The sequence below is a fragment of the Pan paniscus genome, chromosome 1 (genome assembly GCF_029289425.2).
Source record: "Pan paniscus chromosome 1, NHGRI_mPanPan1-v2.0_pri, whole genome shotgun sequence".
In the NCBI taxonomy this organism is placed as follows: domain Eukaryota; kingdom Metazoa; phylum Chordata; class Mammalia; order Primates; family Hominidae; genus Pan; species Pan paniscus.
Window position 1 is genome coordinate 163021091 of NC_073249.2, and position 25698 is coordinate 163046788.

The window sequence follows — 25698 nt, forward strand, 5'->3', positions numbered from 1 at the left end:
GAGGTTCGGGGAAGTTAAGTGATTCCCAAAGCCACATCACTGGTTGATACGGTTTGGCTCTGTGTCCCCACCCAAATCTCATCTCGAATTGTAATCCCCACATGTCAAGGGAGGAGACTGCTTCTCCTTCACCTTCCACCATAATTGTAAGTTTCCTGAGGCCTCCCCACCCATGCAGAACTGTGAGTCAATTAAACCTCTTTTGCTTATACATTACTCAGTCTCAGGCAGTTCTTTATAACAGTGTGAAAACAGACTAACACCGAAAATTGGTCCTGATAGAAGTGGGGCATTGCTATAGAGATACCTGAAAATGTGGAAGTGATTTAGGAACTGGGTAATCGGCAGAGAATAAAAAAGTTTGAAGGGCTCAGAAGAAGACAGGAAGATGTGGGAAAGTTTGGAACTTCCTAGAGACTTGTTTAATGATTTTTACCAAAATGCTCATTGTGATATGGACAATGAAGTCCAGTCTGAGGTGGTCTCAGATGGAAATGAGGAACTTATTGTGAACTGGAGCAAAGGTCACTCTTCCTATGCTTTAGCAAAGAGACTGGTGGCATTTTGCCCATGCTCTAGAGATCTGTGTAACCTTAAACTTGAGAGAGATGGTTTGGATATCTGGCAGAAGAAATTTCCAAGCAGCAAAGCATTCAAGATGTGACCTGGCTTTTTCTGAAAGCATACAGTCATAGACATTCACAGAGAGATGGTCTGAAATTGGGATTTATGTTTAAAAGGGAAGCAGAGTAGAAAAGTTTAGAACACCTGTAGCCTGACCATGTTGTAGAAAAGAAAAATCTATTTTCTGGGGAGAAATTCAAGCTACCAGCTGCAGAAATTTGCATAAATAAAGAGAAGCTGAATGTTGATAGCCAAGACAATGGGGAAAATGTCTCTAGGGCAATTCAGAGATCTTCATGGCAGCCCCTCCCATCACAGGCCCAGAGGCCTAGAAGGGAAAACTGGTTTTGTGGGCCAGGGGTCCCTCCTGCACTCCCTGTTCTGTGCAGCCTCAGGACATGGCACCTTGAGTCTCAGCCACTCCAGTTCCAGCCATGGCTAAAAGGGGCCAAAGTACAGCTCAGGCATTGCTTCAGAGGGTGGGAGCCCCAAGCCTTGGCAGCTTCCACCTGGTGTTGGGCCTGCGAGTGCACATAAGACAAAAGTTGAGCTTCAGAAGCCTTTGCCTAGATTTCGGAGGATCTATGGAAATGTCTGGATGTCCAGGAAGACGTCTGCTGCAGGAGTGGAGTCCTCATGGAGAACCTCTACTAGGGCAGGCAGAGGGGGAAAATGGAGTTGGAGCCCCCACACAGAGTCCCCACTGGGGAACTGCCTAGTAGAGCTGTGAGAAGAGGGCCACCAGCCTCTAGATCCCAGAATGGTGGATCCACTGGCAGCTTGCACTGTGCACCTGGAAAAGGTGCAGGCACTCAATGCCAGCCCATGAAAGCAGCTGTGTGTCAGGGAGGCTGTATCCTGCAGAGCCATAGGGGCAGAGCTTCCCAAGGCCTTGGGAGCCCACCTCTTGCATCAGCATGCCCTGGATGTGAGACATAGAGTCAAAGGAGATTATTTTGGAGCTTTAAGATTTAATGGCTGCCCTGCTGCGTTTTGTACTTGGTGCAGGGCCTGCAGCCCCTTTGTTTTGACCAATTTCTCTTATTCGGAATGGAAACATTTACCAAATTCCTGTATCCCCATTGTATCTTGGAAGTAATTAACTTGCTTGTGATTTTACAGGCTAGGTGGAAAGAACTTGCCTTGTCTCAGATGAGACTTTGGACTTGGACTTTTGGGTTAATGCTGGAATGAGTTAAGACTTTGGGGGACTGTTGGGAAGGCATGATTAGCTTTTAAATGTGAAAAAGACATGAGCTTTGAAAGGGGCCAGGAGTAAAATGATATGGTTTGGTTCTGTGTCCCCACCCAAATCTCATCCCAAATTGTAATCCCCACATGTCAAGGGAGGGACCTGGTGGGAGGTGATTGGATCATGGGGGTGCTTTCCCCCATGCTGTTCTCACGATAGTGGTTGTTTTAAACCAACAAGATCTGATGGTTTAAAAGTGGCACTTCTCTCTTAGCACTCTCTCTCTCCTCCTCTGCCATGTAAGACATGCCTCGCTTCCCCTTCACCTTCTGCCATGATTTTAAGTTTCCTGAGACCCCCCAGCCATGCAGAAGTCTGAGTCAATTAAACCTCTTTTGTGTTTATAAATTACCCAGTCTCGGGTAGTTCTTTATAGCAGTGTAAGGTGCAAAGCAAGAATACGGCCAAGGTCTACCCAGCCTCTTCTCCACCACCTTATGCCCTATTGTTACCACTTTCTTTTACTTTGGCAACCAGTGCTGGGTAGGAGGTACTGTGACACTCTCTGGGACTTAAAAGCAGATTCAAAACTGCTCTGACTCCTCCACTCCTGCTTTAATTGTCTGCCCCACAGTGGCGTAAAAGTTAATGGAAACATATGTCTGTAGCGTTACCCATGTCCCTTCCCTCAAGTATGAGCTACGGCCTCAAAGATAATTAAGTTTTTATGAAGGTTTTTTTTTTTTGGCCTCATTGCTATGATATTCACCAGTCAGATTCAAACAGAATTTAAGCTAATTTCATGGAGCTTAAGGATTTACTTTCTGGAAGGCCCTTTCACTGTTTTCACAACCTCCCTTCCTGGGAGCTTGTGTTCAAGTTCCTTGGCGAGGAAATAAGCTGTCTTACTCCATAAAATGACTGTTGAAAATGAAAGTCAGACCAAGTCACTCCTTTCTTGGAAGACTTCCATGGCTCCACACTGTCCTTAGGATCAAGTCCAAGCTCCCCAGCATGGCCTGCAAAGCGCTCCTTGATCTGTCCCCAGACTATATCACGAGCCACATCCCTATCCACTTATCTGTCCCCACACTGGATATTCCAGAAAGATTGAATTACTTTCAGTTTCACCAGTACTCTATGGTTCTGCACTTCCAGACTCTGTACATTATTCCTCCTACCTGCAATACTCTCCATGTCATCAATTACATCACACTCCCTTCGCCTGTTGAACGCCCATTCCATCCCCAGATCTCAGCTTCTATGTTCCTTCCTCCTGGAAGCCTTCCAGGGTCCTGTCCCCACATCTGAATTAGGAATCCCTCGTGACGGTGCTCCCATAGCACGCTGCACATTCCCTATCACACTATCCCTATCACCCGCATTCCCACTTTGGTGAAATTACTTATTTGTCCAATTATTAAGCTCTGTGAAGGCAGGAACTGCATCTGGTTGATTAAATGAATAAATGAATGAATACATTTGCATAACACATAGCATAAAAGAGCTTTCGTGTGCAACATCTCATCTGACCCACATATGCCATATGAAACAAATGGGGAATCAAACAAAGGATCCAAGGGAGCAAATGCATTAGCTATTACCACACAGCCAGTACGTGGCGGAACATCCAAGTAAATTATAGCAACTATGTTCTAGGCACTAGGTATACAGCAATAACCAAATCAGACAGAAACACTTGTCCTGGTGGAGCTCACATTCCCAAATAAATAAGTCAATATATCAGTACATCAATATATCAGTTTATCAGATGGCGATGATATGATGGAAAAATAAAGAAAGAAAGGAAGGCGATAGTTAGGGCCTCACTGAGATGGTATAATCTGAACAAAGACCCAGAAGAGGAGAGGGAGTGATCCCTGCTGGTCTGTGGTCTCCAAAGTGCTGAAGCAGGAGTAGCCTGGCAAGTTCAAGGAGGAGCAGCAAGGACAGGACAGCTGGAGAGGAATAGCTGCATCTTGGAGAGGAGAATAGTAGCTAATATTTCCTGAACACCTACTATGTGCCAGGGGAATAGAGTAAAAAACCAGAAAGACAAATTCTGTTTTTACAGACCTTACAATCTAGTTGCTTAGGTTTAAATATGCTGGAATCAAATCACATGCTCTGAAATAAACCATGCATGTAAAGGTCAGTTCACTCCTTAGCCTATCAGGAGGATGTTGATCAACTGAAAACTGCTTTGCAAACCTTCTACTAAATGAAAAAACAGGTAGTGAAAGTTGCCCCCATCAGTAATTTTTGTGTTGGCCTCCCAGGGATGAACAAGAAGTCATCTTCTATATATAAACAGTGCCAGCTGCCACATCACAGGAGTTTATGAACTGTGGCTTTCTGATCAAATGTATGAAATTAACAGAAAAATGTTTTAAAACATATTATTGCTAGGGAAATTACATAATAAAGACAAAAGCCCTATTACTTAAAGTAATGAAAACAAAAATAAGGATTTATAAGCTTCCCAGCTCTGACCTAAATTTGCTGTGCATTATTTTTCTACATCTCTTTCTACTTTAGAAAAACCGCTACTAATTGCATTCACATTACACAGTATCAACCAAACCTGGATTTGGGTTTCCTCCAAGACCACCAACAGGCTCAAGTTACTGCAAGTTTATTAAGTGGAATTTTTTTTCTCTTTTGTACAAAAACTAGAATGCTGTTACCTTTTGGGGTGGCTTAGCAGATAAATGCTTGATGTGTAACATTTTAAGAAAATCCTGAACATATAAATAAGGGGAATATGCACATTCTCTTAACTTGCAAAATAATACAGGATTTTTTAAAGCCTACAGTTTATTGGTGGCTGGGAGCCTGAAGCTAATGAAAAAAACATTTACAAGTTTGGTTTCCACAATTTTATTCTGTGTTCTCTAGGTGCAGATGCTCCTGGCTATACTCTAGGAAAACCTGGAACTTGGCTGGAAATGGAGAACACAAGCAATTGGAAACCAGTTCAGTTTCACCCAGTTTAAATTTCCCTGCAGTGAGTAGGGCACCAGCTCTCCCCTCGGAAGCCAAACGTGAAAACTTACTATTTTCATGGCAATATCCAGCCTCGGTCTTCCTTTAATAGGCTCTCCTCTCATACTTCAGAACAAGAAACCTAGATAGTTTCCTGGTGATTAAATCATCCAAATTGTGTGTCATCAACACCTTGGCAAGTGTTGAGGCCAAGCAGAATGCTTCCAGTTTACAGAACAAATTCCATCCAACCCCTTGTCAGCATTGCCATCTCCCCTGAGTCCCCTCCAATTTCTTACCTTCTTCTTTGTATTGATTACCTCAGAACCCCACCCACAGTTCTTACTGACTTCCCACCAGCAAAAGAAAGGGAGTGGGGTGAGGTTGGGACAGGGGTGTAAATAAACAGCACCTGTAGGCAAAGGTTTCATGACAAAGGCACCAAAAGCAATTGCAACAAAGCAAAAATTGACAAATGGGGTCTAATTAAACTAAAGAGCTTCTCTGCAGCAAAAGAAACTACGACAGAGTAAACAGACTACCTACAGAATGGGAGAAAATTTTCACAAACTATGCACCCAGCAAAGGTCTAATATCCAGCATCTATAAGAAACTTCAATTTACAAGAAAAAAACAACAACCCCATTAAAAAGTGGACAAAGGCCATGAACAGACACTTCTCAAAAGACATACATGCAGCCAGCAACCATATGAAAAAAAGGATAACGGCTTCCAGCACCATCCACGTCCCTGCAAAGGACATGATCTCATTCCTTGTTATGGCTGCACAGTGTTCCATGGTGTATACGTACCAAATTTTTTTTATCCAGTCTATCATGTGGCCAATAAATGTGTGAAAAAAAGTTCAACATCACTGATCATTAGAAAAATGCAAGTCAAAACCACAGTGAGATACCATCTCACACCAGTCAGAATGGCTATTACTAAAAAGTCAAAAAATAACTGATGCTGGTGAGGTTGTGGAGAAAAAGGAATGCTTTTTCTCCACAATGTACCATTGTGAGGTTGTGGAGAAAGCATTCCTTTTTCTCCACAATGCACCATTGGTGGGAGTGTAAATTAGTTCAACCATTGTGAATCACAGTGTGGTGACTCCTCAAAGACCTAAAAATGGAAATACCATTCAATCCAGCAATCCCATTACTGGGTATGTACCCAAAGGAATAGAAATCATTCTATTATAAAGACACAGGCATGCATATATTCATTGCAACACTATCCACAATAGCAAAGACATGGAATCAACACAAATACCCATCAATGATAGACTAGATAAAGAAAATGTGGTATGTATACACCATGGAATACTATGCAGCCCTAAAAAAGAATGAGATCATGTCCTTTGCAAGTACATGGATGGAGCTGGAGGCCATTATCCTTAGCCAACTAACTCAGGAATAGAAAACCAAATATAACATGTCCTCACTTGTAAGTGGGAGCTAAATGATGTGAACACATAAACACATAGAGGGGAACAACACACTGGGGCATATAGGAAGGTGGAGGGTGGGAGGAAGGAGAGCATCAGGAAAAATAACTAATGAGTCCTAGGCTTAATACCCAGGTGATGAAATAATCTGTACAACAAACCCCCATGACACAAGTTTACCTAGGTAACAAACCTGTGCATGTACCCCTGAACTTAAAAGCTAAAAAATAAAAATAAAAATAATCAGTGCCTGGCCTCCTACTTTTAGGGAAATCAGTCTTATTCATTACTGCCACTACTATGTTTTCTATTTCTAATCCTCTATTCCCTGGAACCCAGTATTTCCTTGTATTTATTTCTGTCCTAGATCTTATAGATGAGGGAACTGAGGTCCACCCAGCTGGAGGCAGGATTGAGACCACGCTAGGTTTCTTGACAACTGGATTGGGATTCATTCCTCTGAATCATTCTTGTTTAAGTCCAATGGCTCAAATTGAACCTACTGAATATGGATTTTGGCGTAAAAGGAAATAAACACTGAATATTTCTCCCAAGTCATCCAGGATAAAGAAATAAAACATTCACATGATGGAATAATATGACACTATTAAAAATTCAGCTTTCAAAGAATATTTTTACCAGTTACATTTAGGTATAATTCACATAACATTCACCCATTTAGTGTACAGTTCAATAATTTTAGTAAATATATACAGTCGTGCAATCACCACATTTGACTTTTAAAACATTTCCGTCATCCCCAAAAGTTCTGCTGCTCCTAGAAGTGACGCTAACCATTCCCACCTTGCCTGAGGCAAACACTGATCTGCTTTCTGTCTCTAGTTTTTTGCCTTTTCTAGAAATGTAATGTACATGCAATCACACAATATGTGGTCTTTTGTGCTTAACTTCTTTCACTTAGCATAATGTTTTTGAGGTTTATCCATGCTGTAGCCTCTCTTTATTTTGCTCCTTTTAATTACTAAATAGTATTCTATTGTATAGATATACCACATTTTGTTTATCCATTCACCAGTTGATGAACATTTAGGTTGTTTCTAATTTTTGGCTATTATAAATAATGCTGCTTTGAATATCTGCATACCTATCGTTGTGTGGGCATGTGTTTTCATTTCTTTTGGATAAATACCTAGGACTGGAGCTCCTGGGTCATATGCTAAGTTTAATTTTTAAAGAAACTGCCAAATTGTTGTCCAAAGTGGCTGCACCATTTTAGATTCCTACCAGAAATGGAGGAGGATTTCAGTTTCTCTACATCCTTACCAATGCTTGGTATTGTTAGTTGTTTTTTTAATCATAGCCATTCTGTGGGTATGTAGTGGTATTTTATTGTGGTTTCAGTTTATATTTGAATATTCAACAACACTGACAAATATTTACCATATATTATTAAGAGAAATAAAGCAGGATTCAACAGTGTTTGTAAAGAAAGACATTATACAAACGTAAGCCCTATACATATATGAAGACTGAAAAAAGACACATCAAAATATTGACAAAGGATAGGAAAGCGTTTTTTCTTTGCTCATAACTGTAAAATTTTTATGAGTAAATATATAATAAAAGTATTTTTAGAAGCTTAAAAGATTGCTAACACACTAAGAATTATGTATTGCCAGTCATTAAGAGGTAGGATACATATCCAAGCCCCAGCTAAACTCAATTCTATTATTCATTTATGAATCATCCATTGTGGGGTTGTTTGTAGCAAATTTGCAAAACCAGATTAGCTCCTCAAAGCCTCAAAGCACGCTTCTGAGACCCTACCCCAGGGATCAGCAAACTGCAAACCCCAGGCCAAATCCAGCTCACTGTCTATTTTTGTATGGCCTACAAACTTAAGAATGGTTTTTAAATTTTTAAGTGACTGGGGGAAAAAAAAGACAAATAATATTTTGTGACAAATGAAAGCTGTATGAAATTTAAATTTTATTTCTATATATAAATTTTCATTGGAACAAAGCCATGCTCATTTGTTTACAAATTATCTATGGCTGCTTTCCTGCTTTTAGAGCAGAGTGGAATAGTTGCAACAGAGTCTATATGGCCTGCAAAGCCTGAAATCTTTACTATCCAGACTTTTACAGAAAACATTTGTTGATTTCTGTCTACCCAACCCTGCTGGGTGCACAGAAAAGACAAGATCAGTTCCATTACCCAAAGGAAAACTCATTAGGAGAAAAAAAAACTTTTTGGATTAGTTGCTCATTGTATTAATTCATATTAATATGTCTTTTCTTAAAAGGTAAGATTAGGGACTGGGCACGGTAGCTCACGCCTGTAATTCCAATACTTTGGGAGGCCGAGGTGGGTGGATCACCTGAGGTCAGGAGTTCAAGACCAGCCTGGCCAACATGGTGAAACCCCATCTCTACTAAAAATACAAAAATGAACCAGGAGTGGTGGCTCATGCCTGTAATCTCAGCTACTAGAGAGGCTGAGACAGGAGAATGGCTTGAACCCGGGAGGCAGAGGTGGCAGTAAGCCGGGATTGCACCCTAGGTGACAGATCGAGACTTCGTGTCAAAAAAAAAAAAAAAGTGTAAGATTTGGACTGGGTGTGGGGGCTCATGCCTGTAATTCCAACACTTTGGGAGGCTGAGGTGAGAGAATTCCTTGAAGCCAGGAGTTCAGGACCAGCCTGTGCAACATAGCAAGACCCCCTTATCTCCACAAAAAATAAAACAATTAGCTGGGTGTGGTGGCACGGACTCCTAGTCCCAGATACTCAGGAAGCTGAGGCAGGAAGATCACTTGGGCCCAGAAGTCTGAGGTTACAACGAGCTATGATAGCACCACTGCAATCCAGCCTGGATGGCAGAGTGAGACCCCATCTCAAAAAAAAAAAAAAAAAAAAATCTGTAGTTAGCAGCAATATCAAAAAAACTTTCAAAGCGCTATCTTAAATTATAAACCTTGTATCTATTAGGTCCTCCATACTCATTGAATGAATCAACATATAAATCGATGGATGGATGGGTGAGTGGGTAGATGAATGAGTGGGTGGATAGGAGGATTCAACATTTACTGGGGCTAACTGTGGACAAATTCCATAGCAAGTCCCATCATGGATTGGGAGGGACCAAGGAAAGAAGATCTGTCCTCGAGTCTCTGAGTAAGGAAAGGGATATAAACCAGTAACTTGCAAAAGAAGAAATACAAATGACAAAAGTTATTTTAAAAGATTTTTAACATCACCAGTAATCAAAAGTATATTAACTTAAATAACAATAATATTCCCTTTTTTAACCCAGAAAGTTGTTTTTTTTTAAATGACAATACATGGCATCAGTTATGTGTAAAGAAAAAAACCACTTTATTTCCACAGAACACAGAGAGGGGAATACATTTCTGTAACCTTTATGGTAGCCACAATGATTGTGTAGATCAAAAGACTTTTACCTTTGACTCAATAATTCCACTTCAAAGGGTTATTGCCAAGAAAATAATCATGGATATGCACAAAAATTAACAGATAATCATAGCATTGTTTATACTAATGAAACAGAGAGAAGAGTAATGCCCAACAATTCAACAATAGGGACTAAAAAAACTATGATGCAATCACACACAATGCTAAATTGTGTGATTAAAAATTGATGATTTGAGAACAGTGTATTTTGATATGGAAAGCTGTTCACAATAACACTGATAAGTGGGAGGAAAGCAAGTTATAAAATCAACTTTCAAGAGAATTAAACTCATTTTTTAAAATCAGGTATTTACATGGAAAAAGTTTCTAATGATATAAGCTTAAATTAAAATAATTATTGTCTCAATTATTTTTCTTTTTACATCTTTGCTCTTTTCTCATTTTCTACAACAAACACATCACATGTTTACCTTTTTAAATAATAAAAAGAATTAAAGATATCCTAATAAAATTGAGGACTTCTGGATGCTCATACAAGTAGAATAAAGGAATAAAATGATTCATTAATTAATAATTAGTTGATTAATTAATGCAAGCAAACTAGGTTGTAAGCTGTTATGGGCAGAGACATACTCACTTGTTCAACAAATATCTATTTCGCATCCACTATGTGCCAGACACTGTTACATATACCACAGTTTCATCAGAAAACAAAATAGGCAAATCGCTGCCTTCATGGAGATTCCATTCTAGTGTTTCACATGTCTCATAATCTCTGAACCCCCACATCAGCAAGCACAGTGCTGAGCACGTGGGACAGTCCTACATTCAAAATTAATGTTGGTTAATTTCTTAACAAAAGGATTCATCACGGCAAGCTTCCCAGTACATTTACTAAATGCTTTTATCATCACAAGAAAATGTCTGCACCAAATATGGCTTTTCATGAAGCTGTCCAGTGTGCAAAGTAGAGCAAACCTGGAATACCAAAATCCCATATGAGAACACAGGTTTCTGGGGCAATTGTGACTCACTCCCCAGCCACTTGAGGAGAAGGGGGAGCTGTCAGATAATATTTCATGAATAGCTGGGCTTAAGTTACTTGAACCAGCTGGGACTTTTCTTAAGCTACATTTTCCTCCGGCCAAAATATCCTCACGGCTGAAGCTGCCTGTTCAGTATCATGCCACAGAGAAATGGGTCTTTCTGTTTTCCTCATAACTGCAAATGCTGCTTCTTTTTCAGGTTAGGGAAACCCACGGACCTGGTATTCAGCTTATGTAATAACTGGCTCCCTGCTGAGGTAAGCCACTAAGAGACCTGCACTCAATTTCAGAAGACAGATTTTTCTCCTTTTGGGCCAAAGTTGTTCATAAAGTATTGACTCCAAATAAGTACACACGGGTGCTCTCAGTTTCCCAGAAGTCCTGAATCACTAACACATCAACTCACTATGATTTTCTTCCAAATGCAGCAGTGAAAAGTGTTGGCAGTTTCCAATGGATACCAAATGCTATCAACCATCAACAATTGTAAGGGTCTTTGAAATTAAAACCACAAATGCCATCACAGGACTGTCAGGGAGAAGTCATTGAAAACCGAAGAGGAAGGCAAGGTGGTGGACTCATTCTGTGTTCAAATTTCACCATCAGAACTTCCTCTGTGGGTGAACCTGGGGTCAAGGAACTTGACTTTCTGAAGCTCATCAATGAAATAAGGATAAGGACAGCATGGTTAAATGTGAGAATTATGCAGAGCACCTTGCTTTAATCTAGGTACAATGTGAACACTTAATTCACGGTAGTTCTAGTGCTTCCTCCCCCCAGCATAATCTTGAGAATAAAAAGGGCTGTGTGGATGCAAAGTGAACACAAAAAATCTTTCCCTTTTCCTTGCTCCCAGAGGCTCCTTATAGAGCACTAACAAGCACAGCTTGTTACAAGAGAAGCCTGTAACAGAGATAGCATATTCCACCACAATTGCTGGAAGGGCTTACATGTCAGAGATTTGAATTCAAGTCCCATCTCTGCCACTTCCTAGCTGTACCACCTTACACAGGTTATTGAACTTCTCCATTCCTCATCTGTTTCTCCATCTGCACAATAGCAATAAAAACAATACTTATCTCTAAGGCTTGTTATAAGGATGATGTGAGAAAAAGACTTATAAAGTCCTAACACTATCACTACACAACCACTCCAGGCAGAGGATGCATACTGAACCTTACCTGACCTTTGAATTTTACTGTCAACCCTTGGTATGTTCATTCTTTTATCCACATCTTCCCCAAGGCCATGAAAGAACTAATTCCAGCTAAACTCAAAATTCACATCAAACCTGAATCTGCATATAGCAGAAATGACTGCAAGGTAGCAGAGAAAAAAAAGAAGGCAAAATTCACTCTTTTCAGGTGCTAGACTAGGATTTCAGTTCTACTGGGGCATTTTCCTTCTCCTAATCTCCCAACAGTCCTCCATAAACTAAAAGCAAAACAAAACAAACAATGAAAGCCTTCTACAGTGCAATCACAACTTCAGTTTCCAAAATCCACCTTACTGAACACTGTTCTTTGTGGCCTGCAGCAGTACAGGGGGGTAGATTTCATGAAACAACCAAACAAGTGTGTAGAAAATGCAGCCAGATTGCAGGGGTTGCAGGGGGACAGGGAGAGCCACCAATGACGTGCCCTGTGGAGATCACTAAAACATTACAATGGCTTCAAATGTGTCACCCAGCTTAGCAATCCCACCCTTGGTTCTTGCCAACTTGAGCTTCAACCAAAATGATATCTGATATTTTGATATCTTATCAATGACATTTTACTGAACAATTTGGAACTTTTGGCTCAAAAAGTTAACCACCTTTGCCTTATTAAAAGAAAGAAGAGTTTTGGGTTTCAACCATGCTTCTTGATGCCTGCATAGTGTTCCATGGTGATATTTGTAAAATACTTTCAGAACTGGACCATTTTACGCATCCAAATCCTACTCAGGTTTCAAGGTGTACCTCAGTTTCCCCATTTCCTACTTCTAAGAGATATCTTTTATCGCCAAGTACTATGAACTACTGTTAGGAGATTTACATACATTATGTAAACTTTATCCTTACAATAAGACTATGATGTAGGTATTAATAATCACACTTTACGTTGAAACTTAATGACCAAAGAGGCTAATTTATACAGCTACTGATTGACAGTGCTGGTATTCGAAGGAAACTTTAAGTTCCAGGCAATTTTTATTCCTCCAATCAACTATTTCAACCAACAGGTATTTTTCTTCTCTCTACTGCCTTTCTCTAGCAATTCCTATCTATGCCATGTCCTCAGTTTTCAGCAGCATCCTCTTCATGGGCTCCTGAGGAATATTACATTTTCTAATGGAAAGAACTCTATCCATACCTTTTTTCCATCTCCCTCACAATAATAACTGCTGCAGGGATGCCAAGAGTTTAAGAAGCTTATGTGACTTGCTCAAGATCACACTCAACAAGGAAGCAGGTTCAAGCATAAACACATCAAAAAGCACCCATTCTTTTTCAAGTTTCATCCCTTACAAAAGGTATGTACCTGCCCTCATAAGTCAGTGCCTGCAGAAACCATCTTCTTCCCCAGGAAGAAAAGATGTCACTTGTATAGGTCTAAGGAGGCCATAGATGATCCTACCATGAAAAGAAAACAACATTAACCAACTGATAAACCAAAGGTAAGTGTTTGGATTTTCTTCTAAGCTGGAGAAGAAGATGTGAATCAGTCATGAGAAATTCCAAAAGCCACAGAAACTTTCTATGACACTCTGGGGAGAGCAGAACATCTCCCCATCCCCTGGAGACTGTCTGACAAGGATCCTCAGAGGAATGAGGTCTAGTCCCAGAGAATCTTTACAAGGTTCTGGTAGCCTTCAATTTCCAGGGCTTTAGCAATTTTTCCTTATTAGTAGTAACCTTCTAGGGTCTCCCACTGAGACCCTGGAACAAAAATATAGGGAAGCATAATTTGAAATGCAGAGAAATCACACCATAGTCTCTACACACCGGTCTCAAATCCCAGCTCAGAAATCAACCTCTCTAGGCTGTTTGCTCATCTGTAAATTAGGAATGTTGAAATGATCAATGAGATAAGGTTACTAAGCAGTCAGCATCATGCCTGGTGCATAGAAGACAGTAATAATAGGTTATACCTTATGTATTCACCATCAGCCTCATTATAATTATTTCTGTCAGGTCCTTTAAACAACAGACCTAGGGGTGGGGAAAAATGCCCATTTTGGGCTCTACCTAAACATAAGAACAATTTTCTCTTTTTCCTAAAAAAAAGATTGTTCTAAGCACTGTACTTCCCCTCTGGTTTTGTGAATTACTTCCCATCAGGCCATTGCCATCAATCAAAGGAACAGAAGGGCAGAGAGAAAATATGTTCTAACAAATATAAATAGATCTTGGAGGTTAGATGGAGAAACAAGTGATAAAGTAAATAGAATAAAACAGCAATAGTAGAATGTAGGTGGTGTTCAACTTTTCAATCTGTCTGACATTTTTCATGATACAATATTTGTAGGAAAAAAATACATTTCTATACTCATTCTACCAAAGAGCCAACACTGAAGGGCCTCTGCTAAAGAAAAACAGAGCTAATCTGGTAAGAAGCCCCTAGAAATAATTTCCCAAGATTCATATTAGGCAAATTTTCAAGCTTTTTTGAAAACTCAGATCCTTTCCTTCCCCAGGCCCTTATTAGGGTATATGAGAAGAGTAAGAATCTTTCCAAGGAACAGAACTGGGTTCTAACCCCAGCTCAGATACTCACTGGCTACAGATACTTTAATCTTTTTGCATCTCAGTAATCTCATCCTCAAAACAGCAATAATAATACGTATCTCACAGGGGTACTGTAAAGGCTGAACATGCATATGTAAAGTGCCTCACTGATAACAGAGCCTCTGTAAATGCCCACCATTATAACATTTCAGTTACTACAGTGGGCTCCGTAGAGACACTCTGCATTTCTCTATGGGCTTCAGAGGTGGGCTTCTCCCATGAGCCGTACTGCCAAGAGGGAGGAAGGCAGAAGAAGCACGAGGCTTAAACCAGGGTATCCCACAAACCAGTCAGCCCTGGCCTCCAAAACTCTCCCAGAGTCTAGAGCAAAATAACCCAAACAAATGAAATTGAGACAAGAAATCAGAATTCTGCCCTCCCTTTAACCCTTCTCGAGTGAGTCCCAGTAACTGCACTTTGATTTTGATTAGAAAGCTCGTTGTGCTTCCCTGCACCCTTGCAGTCCCCAAAGCCCCATCCTAAACAGGGATGGCCTCTTATTAAAGACAATCGTGCTTTAATCTATGTACCAGAGCATGCTAATGATACTGTACTGAGTTTTGGTCTTCTGCCAAAGAGCAAACAGTGCCAACATTTTGTAGATTTCCAACAGGAAATTAAATAACTGCCCTGCTGGAAATATGAACCAATTTATGGTGGTCAAACTTGAATCTTCCAAAACACTGGCGTGGTTTATGCACATCAAGCACAAACGTTTGAGGAAGGAGATGAGGAAAATTTTAAGTTAAAGCTCAACAAAGTCTTCAAGAGAGGCTTTGAAAATAGTCCTTTCTCTACCTCTGCCCTGGCTATACCCTTCTTGTAGATAAGAGACCACGGGGCGTTGACATCATGCTGCCCTGGGAAATATTAACTGCTGAAACCTCAAGGAGGGCAGCATTACAGCCACAAATTCAAAAGCACAAGCAGGCAGGAAATGCAAAACTCCAGTTCCCTCCCAGAAGACACATTCCACATTCTACCCACTGTGTTATAAAATACAGATTTAGAAGGCATCCTATAACATTAAAGCTTTCCTCTTAAATATACAGAGAGGGGTAATGCTTTGAAAACTTTCTCTTAGAGCTTTCTCTTTGTTAAGCTCAGTGAGGTCAGGAACGATGCCAATCTTTCCCCTCTGTTGTAGTCCAGTGCCCAGCACAGTGCCTGGCACACAGTAAGCACTCAATAAAGAGAGCTCCTTCTATTGTCATTATCACCACCATTTGCTATGCAATTACCAGGGGTGCAGGGCATTAGGCAGAACATTCCAGGATGACAAGTGAAAAAACACACCCCTGCCATCCACACAGACCTATGACACAAAGTAGCAAGGAAAACACCTACCATGGATTGAGCATCTGCAAGGTACTATGCAGGGTGCAAGGGGTTTTTGTTACATGAGCACACGCAATCCTTACAAAAAGCCCATAAAACAGTTGCTCTTATTCTCATCTTACAAATGAAGACATGGCTGCTCAAGGAGGCTTCACAAGGTTGGTAAGACAAAGGCAGCACTTGAGCCCGTCTCTTCTCCCTCAACAACCTCAAGGTGTGTACCATTAGCCCATATACTGCAGACAAAGAAACCGAGGCTAAAGAAACCCATGCTGGTGAAACTCATTAAATCACTCTATTAGTCCATTTTCATGCTGCTGATAAAGACACACCCGAGACTGGGAAGAAAAAGAGGTTTAATGGACTTACAATTCCAAATGGCTGGGGAGGCCTCACAATTATGGCAGAAGGCAAAGAGGAGCAAGTCACATCTTACATGGATGGCAGCAGGCAAAGAGAGAAAGAGCTTGTGCAGGGAAACTCCCATTTTTAAAACCATCACGTTTCATGAGACTTACTCACTGTCATGAGAACAGCATGGGAAAGACCTGCTCCTATGATTCAATTATCTCCCACTGGGTCTCTCCCACAACACGTGGGAGTTATGGGAGCTACTAGATGAGATTTGGGTGGGGACACAGAGCCAAACCATATCAATCACTCTCCTCAGACCACAACTCCTGAATCCAGTTGAAGGCCCATTCTCCTTCAAGGGGCTAGTAACACATTTCTCTAGTGATGGAACTGGTTTAAATGACTACATGAGCTAAAGGGTGGGAAGACTGTCTAGCGGCCACCAGTGGGCACACAGCAAATGTTTGGTTGCTGTTAAAATAATGAATAAAGTGCAGCCTGTGGCCAGCTTCCAAAAGGGACTGTCACTGTGTGTTCTGCATGATTCCAAGAAGGGTCATCATCACTCTCCTTGGGTTCTAGTCACAGATGTGGCAGCCCCTACTACCCCAGGCAGGTGACTGCAATGCATTTCCCCAATCCCCAGAGGGTCCAGCTGAGGAAGTCCCAGGAAGTTTTCCAAGTGGGCAGGTCCCCCACCCCAGGACTGTGTCAGTAGGTCCTGGGCAGGACCTGGGTATGTGTAATTCACGGCGGTTCCCCACATGATTCCATACTCACCCCTGAACAAGAACCACTGGGATGGGGTCTCTCAAATTCACCCACACAATTAGAAAAGCTCCCACAGATCCATCATCACCACAGGAGATAGCCCTGAAATCACCTTGCCAACTGATAGAGTAAGTTCATAAAAGGAGTTGTTTTGAAAGGTTAAAGCATTTCACCACTGAAGGGTGGTATTAATGTTATTATTGGTTTTATCTTCATACACAAGCAAGTATATTATTAGACCCAAACATTCTTATGGTTTCCTTTCATGAGTACTCAAAAAAAAAAAAAAAGAAAAGAAAAAGAAAAAAAAATCCAGTCCTGGATATATAAGGGCAGGCATTCTTTCCTTAATACAAAATTATAGTCCACCACCCAGAAACAAAAAGACAACCAAACTTCAAAAACAACAGAATTGCTTATCCAAAAATGTATATTTGAAGACTTAATGCTCTCAGATTAGCATAATTACTGGTATCCCTCTGGTTCTGCTTCTCTCCATATCCAAAAAGTCTTCATTGCTCGGAGACTCTCACCAACATTAATTAAAGAAATGGGCAAAACTATAGAATGACCTGGGGGAACTAGGGCTGTTGAGGGAGGGTCAGGTAGCCTCAGGCTAGCCAAAAGACCAACCACAAATCATAGTGCATTTGCAAAAACAAACAGAGGCAGTAATAATACCCCAGTGCCCTTTTTTCCAAAGAGATCAAAGCTATAGGCAAAAAGTGAAGGCAATTCGGTGAAAGGAAAAAGGCTGGCAGGACAGGACTGGGCAAAGCAGATTCAAACTCCTAGGGGAATAGGAGGGAATTGAGGGGAATAGAGACACTCCACCAGAAGTACTAAGAGGCTATGAAAAGCACTGGCCACTGTCCTGGTCCCTTAGGCCAGGGTCTCCTACTGGTCCATGGCCTGTTAGGAACCTGGCTGCACAGCAGGAGGTGAGCTGTGGGCAAGTGAGCGAAGCTTCATCTGTATTTACAGCTGCTCCCCCTCACTTGCATTACCACCTGAGCTCCACCTCCTGTCAGATCAGTGGTGGCATTAGATTCTCATAGGAGCGAACCCTGTTGTGAACTGCATATGCGAGGTATCTAAGTTGTGTGCTCCTTATGAGAGTCTAATGCCTGATGATCTGGCACTGTCTCCCATCACCCCCAGATGGGACCATCTAGTTGCAGGAAAACAAGCTCAGGGCTCCCACTGATTCTACATTATTATGAGTTATATAATTATTTCATTATATATTACACTATAATAATAACAGAAATAAAGTGCACAATAAATGTAATGTGCTTGAATCAACTCCAAACCACCACCCCCACCCCCACCCCATCGGTGGAAGAACTATCTTCCACAAAACTGGTCCCTGGTGCTAAAAAGGTTGGGGACCACTGCCTTAGGCAGCCTGAATAGCTGCATTAAAAGAGGTGCCTGAAATGACATGCAACAAATCAAGAAAGGAGTATGTGCAAGAACTGTGGAAGCTGTTTTAAGGAGTTGCTCGAGTCTGAGATTTTGATGAACGACTTTGCTTTTCTGGTTGCCAGAGGGCGCAGAAGGTGCCCAGAGAGAGCTCCAGGCCAACTTCTTCCATGGAAACAAAAGCAGAAGGGCATTTCTGACCCTGACCTGACTCAAACAGGCCCCAGAGCAGCTGCCTGACTCCCAAAAGCTAAAATGTACACAGAAACTATTTGGATGTTGCTACCTCAGTAATCCAAAACAGCATGCAAAATAATAGGTCAGATGTAAAACACAAAGGAGATAAACAATGAATTGGCAACAGAAGAAGCAGATAGGGGAAAAAATTCTGAGTCAGAGCCACATGGACTGTGAAAGTTTCACTGAAAAGCTAAGCATGTGAGCTTACACCAACCCACAGACTGGCAACTAAGTAGGACGAAAAAATAGCTCACGACCTTATGTGACTATATCTTCCAGAGTGAAAGAAACAAATATGACTTCTATCTAAAGCAATAAATATGTTTTTCTTTATCTTTGTTGGACATTTCCACTCTCAATATAAATGTGGGTCTCAATCAATGCCCTTAGACAGACAGAAGTCCATCTGATCATCATGCTAGTTTTCAATGGGCCATTCACTCAGCCGCAAAGTTTTAGGGGCCACAAAATAATTTGGGGGCCACAGCATAATTCCACAAATGTTCATTGAGCATCTACTCAGTTCCAGCCCTGTGCTAGGTAGGCACCATAAGGGGTACAAAGAAGTGGGCAGGGTACCAGTGCTCTTCTAGTGCTTATGCTATAATAGGTAAGGGCACACATTCACATAAAACCAAGTATACTGGAAGGCAATATGTGTGAAATGCTAGAAGGTACTCATTCATTCATTCAATCAATATTTATTGAATGTCTGCTATGTGCTAGGTACCCAGTTCCAAGTGATGTGCGGAATTGGCGGAAGGTTTCTGGGAGAAGGCAGCATTTGAATGTGTATTACCACTACATACACCATTGCTAAACAAATGAAAATTCTACAAATCCCTAAAACTTACCTATTTTGTTTTTCCCAAAGAAAACATACTCCCCCATTTAGTTTTTTCCATGAAGCACACTGAGCTGAACCTTAAGGAAGAGAATTTTTTAAAGTGCACTTCTAATGATGAGTAACTTCACAGTTTTCTAAATCACATAAATGGTTTAAAAGGTTTGATAACCAACTTTTTTTTTTTTTGCCGTTTGTTTCTATCTTGAGGACCCCTCTCCAAAATTGATATCTGTCTCTTTTATTTAAAAAAAGTGGTGGGAAGCACCTAACAGCACTCAGAAGCAATGGGGCATGATGGGAAGCCTTTAGAACCAGACACCCTGGAGTTGGACCCTGTGCTCAATGCCTTACCAGCTCTGTGACCTCAGCAAGTAACTCAGCCTCTCTGGGCTCAGCTCTGTCATCTATAAACTAGGATCAATAATTCCTCCCTCACAGTGGGTGGCTGTGAGGACTAAAAGAGGTAATAAAAATAAAGCTCTTAATAAAGTGCTCAACACATATAAAGCTTCATAGATGGTAGTTATATTTTTAATAGCATTTTAAACACCCAAAGTTATATTATGGGAAATAATCCTCCTAAGTACTGCCTGTTTCATAGGTAGCACTGTTCTTATTTTATTTAAAGGGAAAATGGAATCTGAAGTGTGTCATAAAAAGTCTGCTGTCAAATTACATATTCAACAAATTCCAATTTCCTGACCATTCATTCATTCATCCATCCATTCATTCATTCATTCAGTCAAAACTTACTGAATACCTTCAATGTCCCCAGCCCTCCTGGAGTTTATGATCTAGGACAGGGGTTAGTTAGCAAAATCCTTCTGTAAAGGGCTAGCTAGTAAATATTTTCACCTTTGCAGGCCACATGGTCTCTGTTACAACTACTCAACTCTGACATGGTAGCATGGAAGCAGTCACAGATGATATGTAAATGCATGTGGGTGAATGTGTTCCAACAAAACTTTATTTATAAAAACAGGCCTCAGGCCAAATTTGGCCTGCAGGCCTTGGTTAGCGAACTCCAGCACTTTGGGAAGCTGAGGCGGACAGATCACGAGGTCAGGAGCTCGAGACCAGCCTGGCCAATGTGGTGAAATCCTGTCTCTACTAAAGATACAAAAAATTAGCCGGGCGTGGCGCCACACACCTATAATCCCAGCTACTGGAGAGGCTGAGGCAGGAGAATTGCTTGAACCCGGGAGGTGGCAGTTGCAGTGAGCTGAGATCACACCATTGCACTGCAGCCTGGGAGACAGGGCGAGACTCTGTCTTAAAAAAAAAAAAAAAAAAAAAAAAAACACCTCTGGTTTTATTTCCCGAAAGCCTTCTTTAGCTTATTGGACTTGATCCCAACCTGGACCTAAGGACATAGAGCCCAAAGTGAGGCAGCTCTTCTCACACCCACTGCCTGAGCCACCCAGACCTTTCTAAATCATATGCACTCACTGAGTATACAGGGAAAACTCAAAACAGGACAGAAAGGGGAGTGGAACCTTAGCTTATCAATGTCATAAGAAACACTGAGTCTCTGAATGTTTTTACCTCACAGATGAGGAGACAGAAAGAAGTACCTTTCTATGTTCACCAGGGAACTAGCAGAACCTTACTTATTTCCAGCTAACCACACCTCCAGTCCCAAAGGCCAGGGTCCTTCCTGCTACATCTCAGTGTAGGAAGGAGGGGAAAAAAAAGATGGAGTGAGGGGTTTCCCTATAAGGTCTACTAAAATCAGCTGCCCACAGAAGCTTGCAACATTTTGGCACAAGGGCAGGCTAGTAGTCTCTCCTTGGCCACATGGGGTTTGTGACAACTCACTCCCCTGACAAAACACAAAATTTTGATCTCAAAAGTAACCTAAACAGCTGGACCAATTTCTCATAATCAGCTGCCTATGTGACAATTTTAGGGGCACTGATCATTAACTCCTCTCCAATCAGGGGCTGTCCAGCACAGGCATCTCAGCTCCTGGACCCTCCGAGTCTGAGCTTTTCAGGCACTGGTCCAAACTGTGTGAAAAATGTTTCTTTCTCTGTGTGTGCAGCCCACTTTAAAGGAAAGGGTGCTCAGAGCACACAATTATAAACAGATGAGTATGAACTTAACATTTTGCCACTCTCCTTATTCCACATTCACCCAAGTTAAAGCAAATTATATATTAACCTCAATCCCACAGTTTTCTACAGTCGGTTGGGTCTGTATCCTCTCACTACTTCCTGTCTCTCTTAGGGTCAGTTTCTAGGCAGAATTCAGGTCTTTGATGTCCTTGCAGAACCTGGGGGAGACCAGATAGTACATGTGAGTTCCTGGGGTCCACATTCAGGAGTTCTGGCCTTTTTGACAAGCATGTCTTTCTTTACCGTTTGTAGTTACTTTCCTACAGAGAAGTTATTTACTTCCTAAAAGATTAAGTTTAGATTTGTAGACTAGCAAGCATATCAGGCCATTTGCGATCCAGTATTATTTCCCAAAATAGCCTCCATGGGCCTCCCAAAACCCGTGTTCCAGCTAAATGAGACATCCCCTAGAGGCATCATGTTTCACACCTCCATGCTTTTGCATACGTGGATACCTCCACCTGGTCTGCCCTTTCCTCCCTTCTTCCTGGCAATCACCTTCAAGATCCTTCAGTATCCAGCTCAAATATAATCTTTTCTGTGAAGGCTTCTCTAATGTCCTCAGGACAGTTCATCTGTTCCTCTTCTCCAAAACCACAAGCCTTTACACCACTTATGGCATTACATTACATTATTTAGATTACATGTGTGTTTCCCCCTCCTGTCTAGCAGTTCATTAAAGGCTGAAGTGTGTCTGTTCATCTCCAGAACTCAACACTGGTTCTGGACACATAGTTAAGTAAAGAAATGATGCGTGCCTTCTACCGCTATGTAATTCCCCAATGCACATAAGAGATTCAGGGCTAGACAACTTGGAAGGCATCAACAAAAAAGAGGAAAGAGAACACCTTAGAATGTTCCCAAAAATATCTTTTGCCTCCTCTGGCTGTTTCCCAAGAAGCAACATTCCTCCCCCAAATCAACCCAAAGGCTTTGTGACCAAATCCGTTCATTTGCCCATAATTTCCCAACACACCTGTAAAATGAACATATGCACTAAATTCTCAAAATGGGTTTCTCGTTTCTTATTTGAATACATTTTTCCTGAGCAGGACAATGTTTTTCCTTCCCCTATACAAACACCTGGCCTTTAAACTCCATTGAACCTGGGCAAGCTGCCTGCATCCATCCTGCTTGTTGCATTGGAATCCAAGGGTTGGCAACTTAAACCACTGATAAGTTTACTTTGTTTTATGAAATTTCTCTGGTAAAATGAGTTCCACAGAATTGAATTTCATGCTTCTTCTTTGCCAACATGTCAATGCACCTTCTTTGATCTTCTTGTGTGCCTTGCTTTAAGAAAATCCAAAACCTAAAATGTTAAATGTCCAACGTATTCTTGACTTTGGAAAGGTGTGGAAGAGGATTTTTGTTTGCAAAGATTTTCTGACACAGATATTTTCAGGATCCCATGCCCACTGCCTGAAGTGACATATATTCATGAGCAACTTTCTTTCTTTAATCGAAAGGAGAAACACTCAATTCTTAAAACTTGGCCTTTCCATGGTCTCTCTGCTTAGATGCCACATTGGAAGTACATTCACGTTTGCTTAAGCGTCTTCCCTAGACAGAGAAAAGGACAATCCTTCAACTCTAGACTTCTTTGAAACTCTCCATTCCCCAGAGTAACAAGTACAATGTATATATGATACACAAGATGCTAATTTAAACCCAATTTGGAAGCAGACTATATATTTCAGACCCACTGTTTTAGAATCTCTTTAGAAATTAAATATAGAGGCTCCAGGTACCTCCTATTGCTCTTCCAGGGAAACTTTCTGTCTTGTTCTCCCGCTTTGTTCCCAATACCCTTCACAGACATTCTATATGGCATTCATTACCCTGTGGGGGACTCATCAGTTTATCTCTTCATCTCCCTCTTGATGGCAGAGAGATCATTTATGGGATTCCCTGGTATCCAGCATTGCTGGTGCACAGAAGTACTTAAGTATTTGCTGAGGGTTTCTGACTGCCCTGACACTACCTTTTCCATATCACCTACAAACTATGGGATTGCCATGCCTTGCCTGGAATTGGCTGTGGCCCCAAAGAAAGCATTTAAGACACTGAAGCACCAGGTGGCCTCAGCATCAACATCCATCCCATTGTAGACAGTTCCAAATGGCCATGAATCAAGTTGTGTGACAAGATGACTACATCTAGCCCCAAGGTCCACGCTGATAATTATCTACTCTTTTGAAAACATCTTGTCTTCCCAAAATCTGGTTCAACTAGGATAAGAAGTACATCTCTTCTTGGCAATACTCAAATTAGGTGGCTTATATTCTTTAAAAAAAAAAAACATAAATGAAAACTAATTTTCTTATATGTGACTGCTGACAGGTACTATAGATTGGTTCACTCATTTCTCCTTTTTCCTACCCCTTTTCTGCCTTCTTCATCTACAGTGATTGGAAAATAAAACTCACATCCACAGCCTCCTTGCAGCCAGAGAGACCCACATGACACATTTCTGGCCAATGAAATACGGTGAAAGTCACTTGGGAAACCTCCTTTCTCAATTTAAATGTATGTGCTGACCACTATTAAAGCTGCTCAATAATAAGGGAAGGCAGAAATTCATTCATCCATTTAACAGACATTTATCAATACCTCCTGAATTGATGAGAATACAGACTAGGCAGCTATAATAAGTGCCTTTTGTACCCAAAGGTAGAAAAGTTTAAACAAGATAGAAGTATATTTGTCTCTCATGTAAATGTTACTTTACAAATAAAAACAGTTCAGTTATTCAGTCTAGGGTCATGGCAACAGCTCAGCAAGGATGAGGACCCAGGCTCCTTCCACTTTGTTGCTCTGCCATCCCAAAAGTGTGACCTTTATTCATATGGTCAAAGATAGAGCTGCGCTCCAGCCCAACAGAAGGAGAAAAAGGAGATGGCCCACTGCTTTCCTTTTAAAGCACAAGTTGGAAGTTACAATTATCACCTCTGTTTATGTCTCTTTCACCAGAACCTCACATGACCATATTCAGCTGCAAGGAAGGCTGGCAAACGTGCCCAGGTAAAGTTCCTATTACTATTGGAGGAGGAGGAAGAAGAGGAAGAAAGAGAAGAAGAGTAGGAGTTGGAGGAAGAGGAAGAAAGAGAGAAGGAGAGGGAAAACTACTATTAATACTATTACTACAACTACCACTAATAATAATAATATCGGGAAGAACAAGTTGCAGCCTCTGCCACAGTTCAATATGCCAGGTACAGTGCTGGAGAGACATGAATAAATTTCAGTCCCTCCCCTCAAGAAACTCAGTTATTACTATGAACTGAAAAGTGTCCACGCATCTTTGTATCTCCAGAGGCCAGCACAGATCCCTCCACTCTATTTACCACATACTGATGCCAACCAGCAGCAACAATAAATATCCCCACCCCAGGACCAATATGCACCTGGTACTGAACTGTAACTTGAGAAACAACCATGCATAGGGCATCATCCCTGCCTTCAGGAGTGCCCAGTCTACACAAGGAGACAAGATGGGGCTTACACATGGAAAGATGATATAACAAAATATTGCAAAGACCTGTGCCAAGTGAGGGAAATCGCTCTAAAGCCTGGGACAGCCAGAAATGGCTCTGGATGAGGAAGAATGACATTACTTGGCTCATGTCAGTAGGACACATCTTAGATGAGATGCTGGGGTATGTGAAGGCAGGGCAATGAAAAGACTGATGCTAGCACTAACTCAGCACATGTGAGAGTCCTGCTTCACCCACCTGAGTGGAGGAAGGCATTGTCCCCTTCTCTCATCAGACAGAAACTGTCCTAGGTAATCCTGGCTCACAGCAGCTGCTCCCCCGAGAGAGACAGGCACTGAACCTTAATTTCCCAAACACAAACCAGCCACCCCCACCTTGCCCATCATTAGTGATTTCATGCTCCCAGTTAAAACAGCATTTCCGTAAAGCAATTTTCCCAGAAGTGGCAGAAGGGCAGAGATTAGCTGCAGGTTGCCATGGAGAGTCTCAGAAGACCATCTGTCCTGGCTGGTTTAGACTTTCATCTCCCTGGAGGTTATTTCTTAGGGTCAGATGCTCTCAAAAGTCCCTCCCAGTTGTAAGACTCTGAGAAACTAAATTAGAACCGTGAGATCTAAAACCTCCTAGGACAAAACTGAGGAACACCTTG

At 41.4% G+C, this 25698-nt stretch overlaps 1 protein-coding gene across 2 annotated transcripts in view; it reads right to left on the bottom strand.

Annotated features, from left to right (window-relative positions):
* The window catches only part of ROR1 (receptor tyrosine kinase like orphan receptor 1), a 408712-nt gene that overhangs the window by 349157 nt on the left and 33857 nt on the right, over positions 1-25698 (bottom strand). The gene's annotated exons all lie outside the window — the stretch shown is intronic.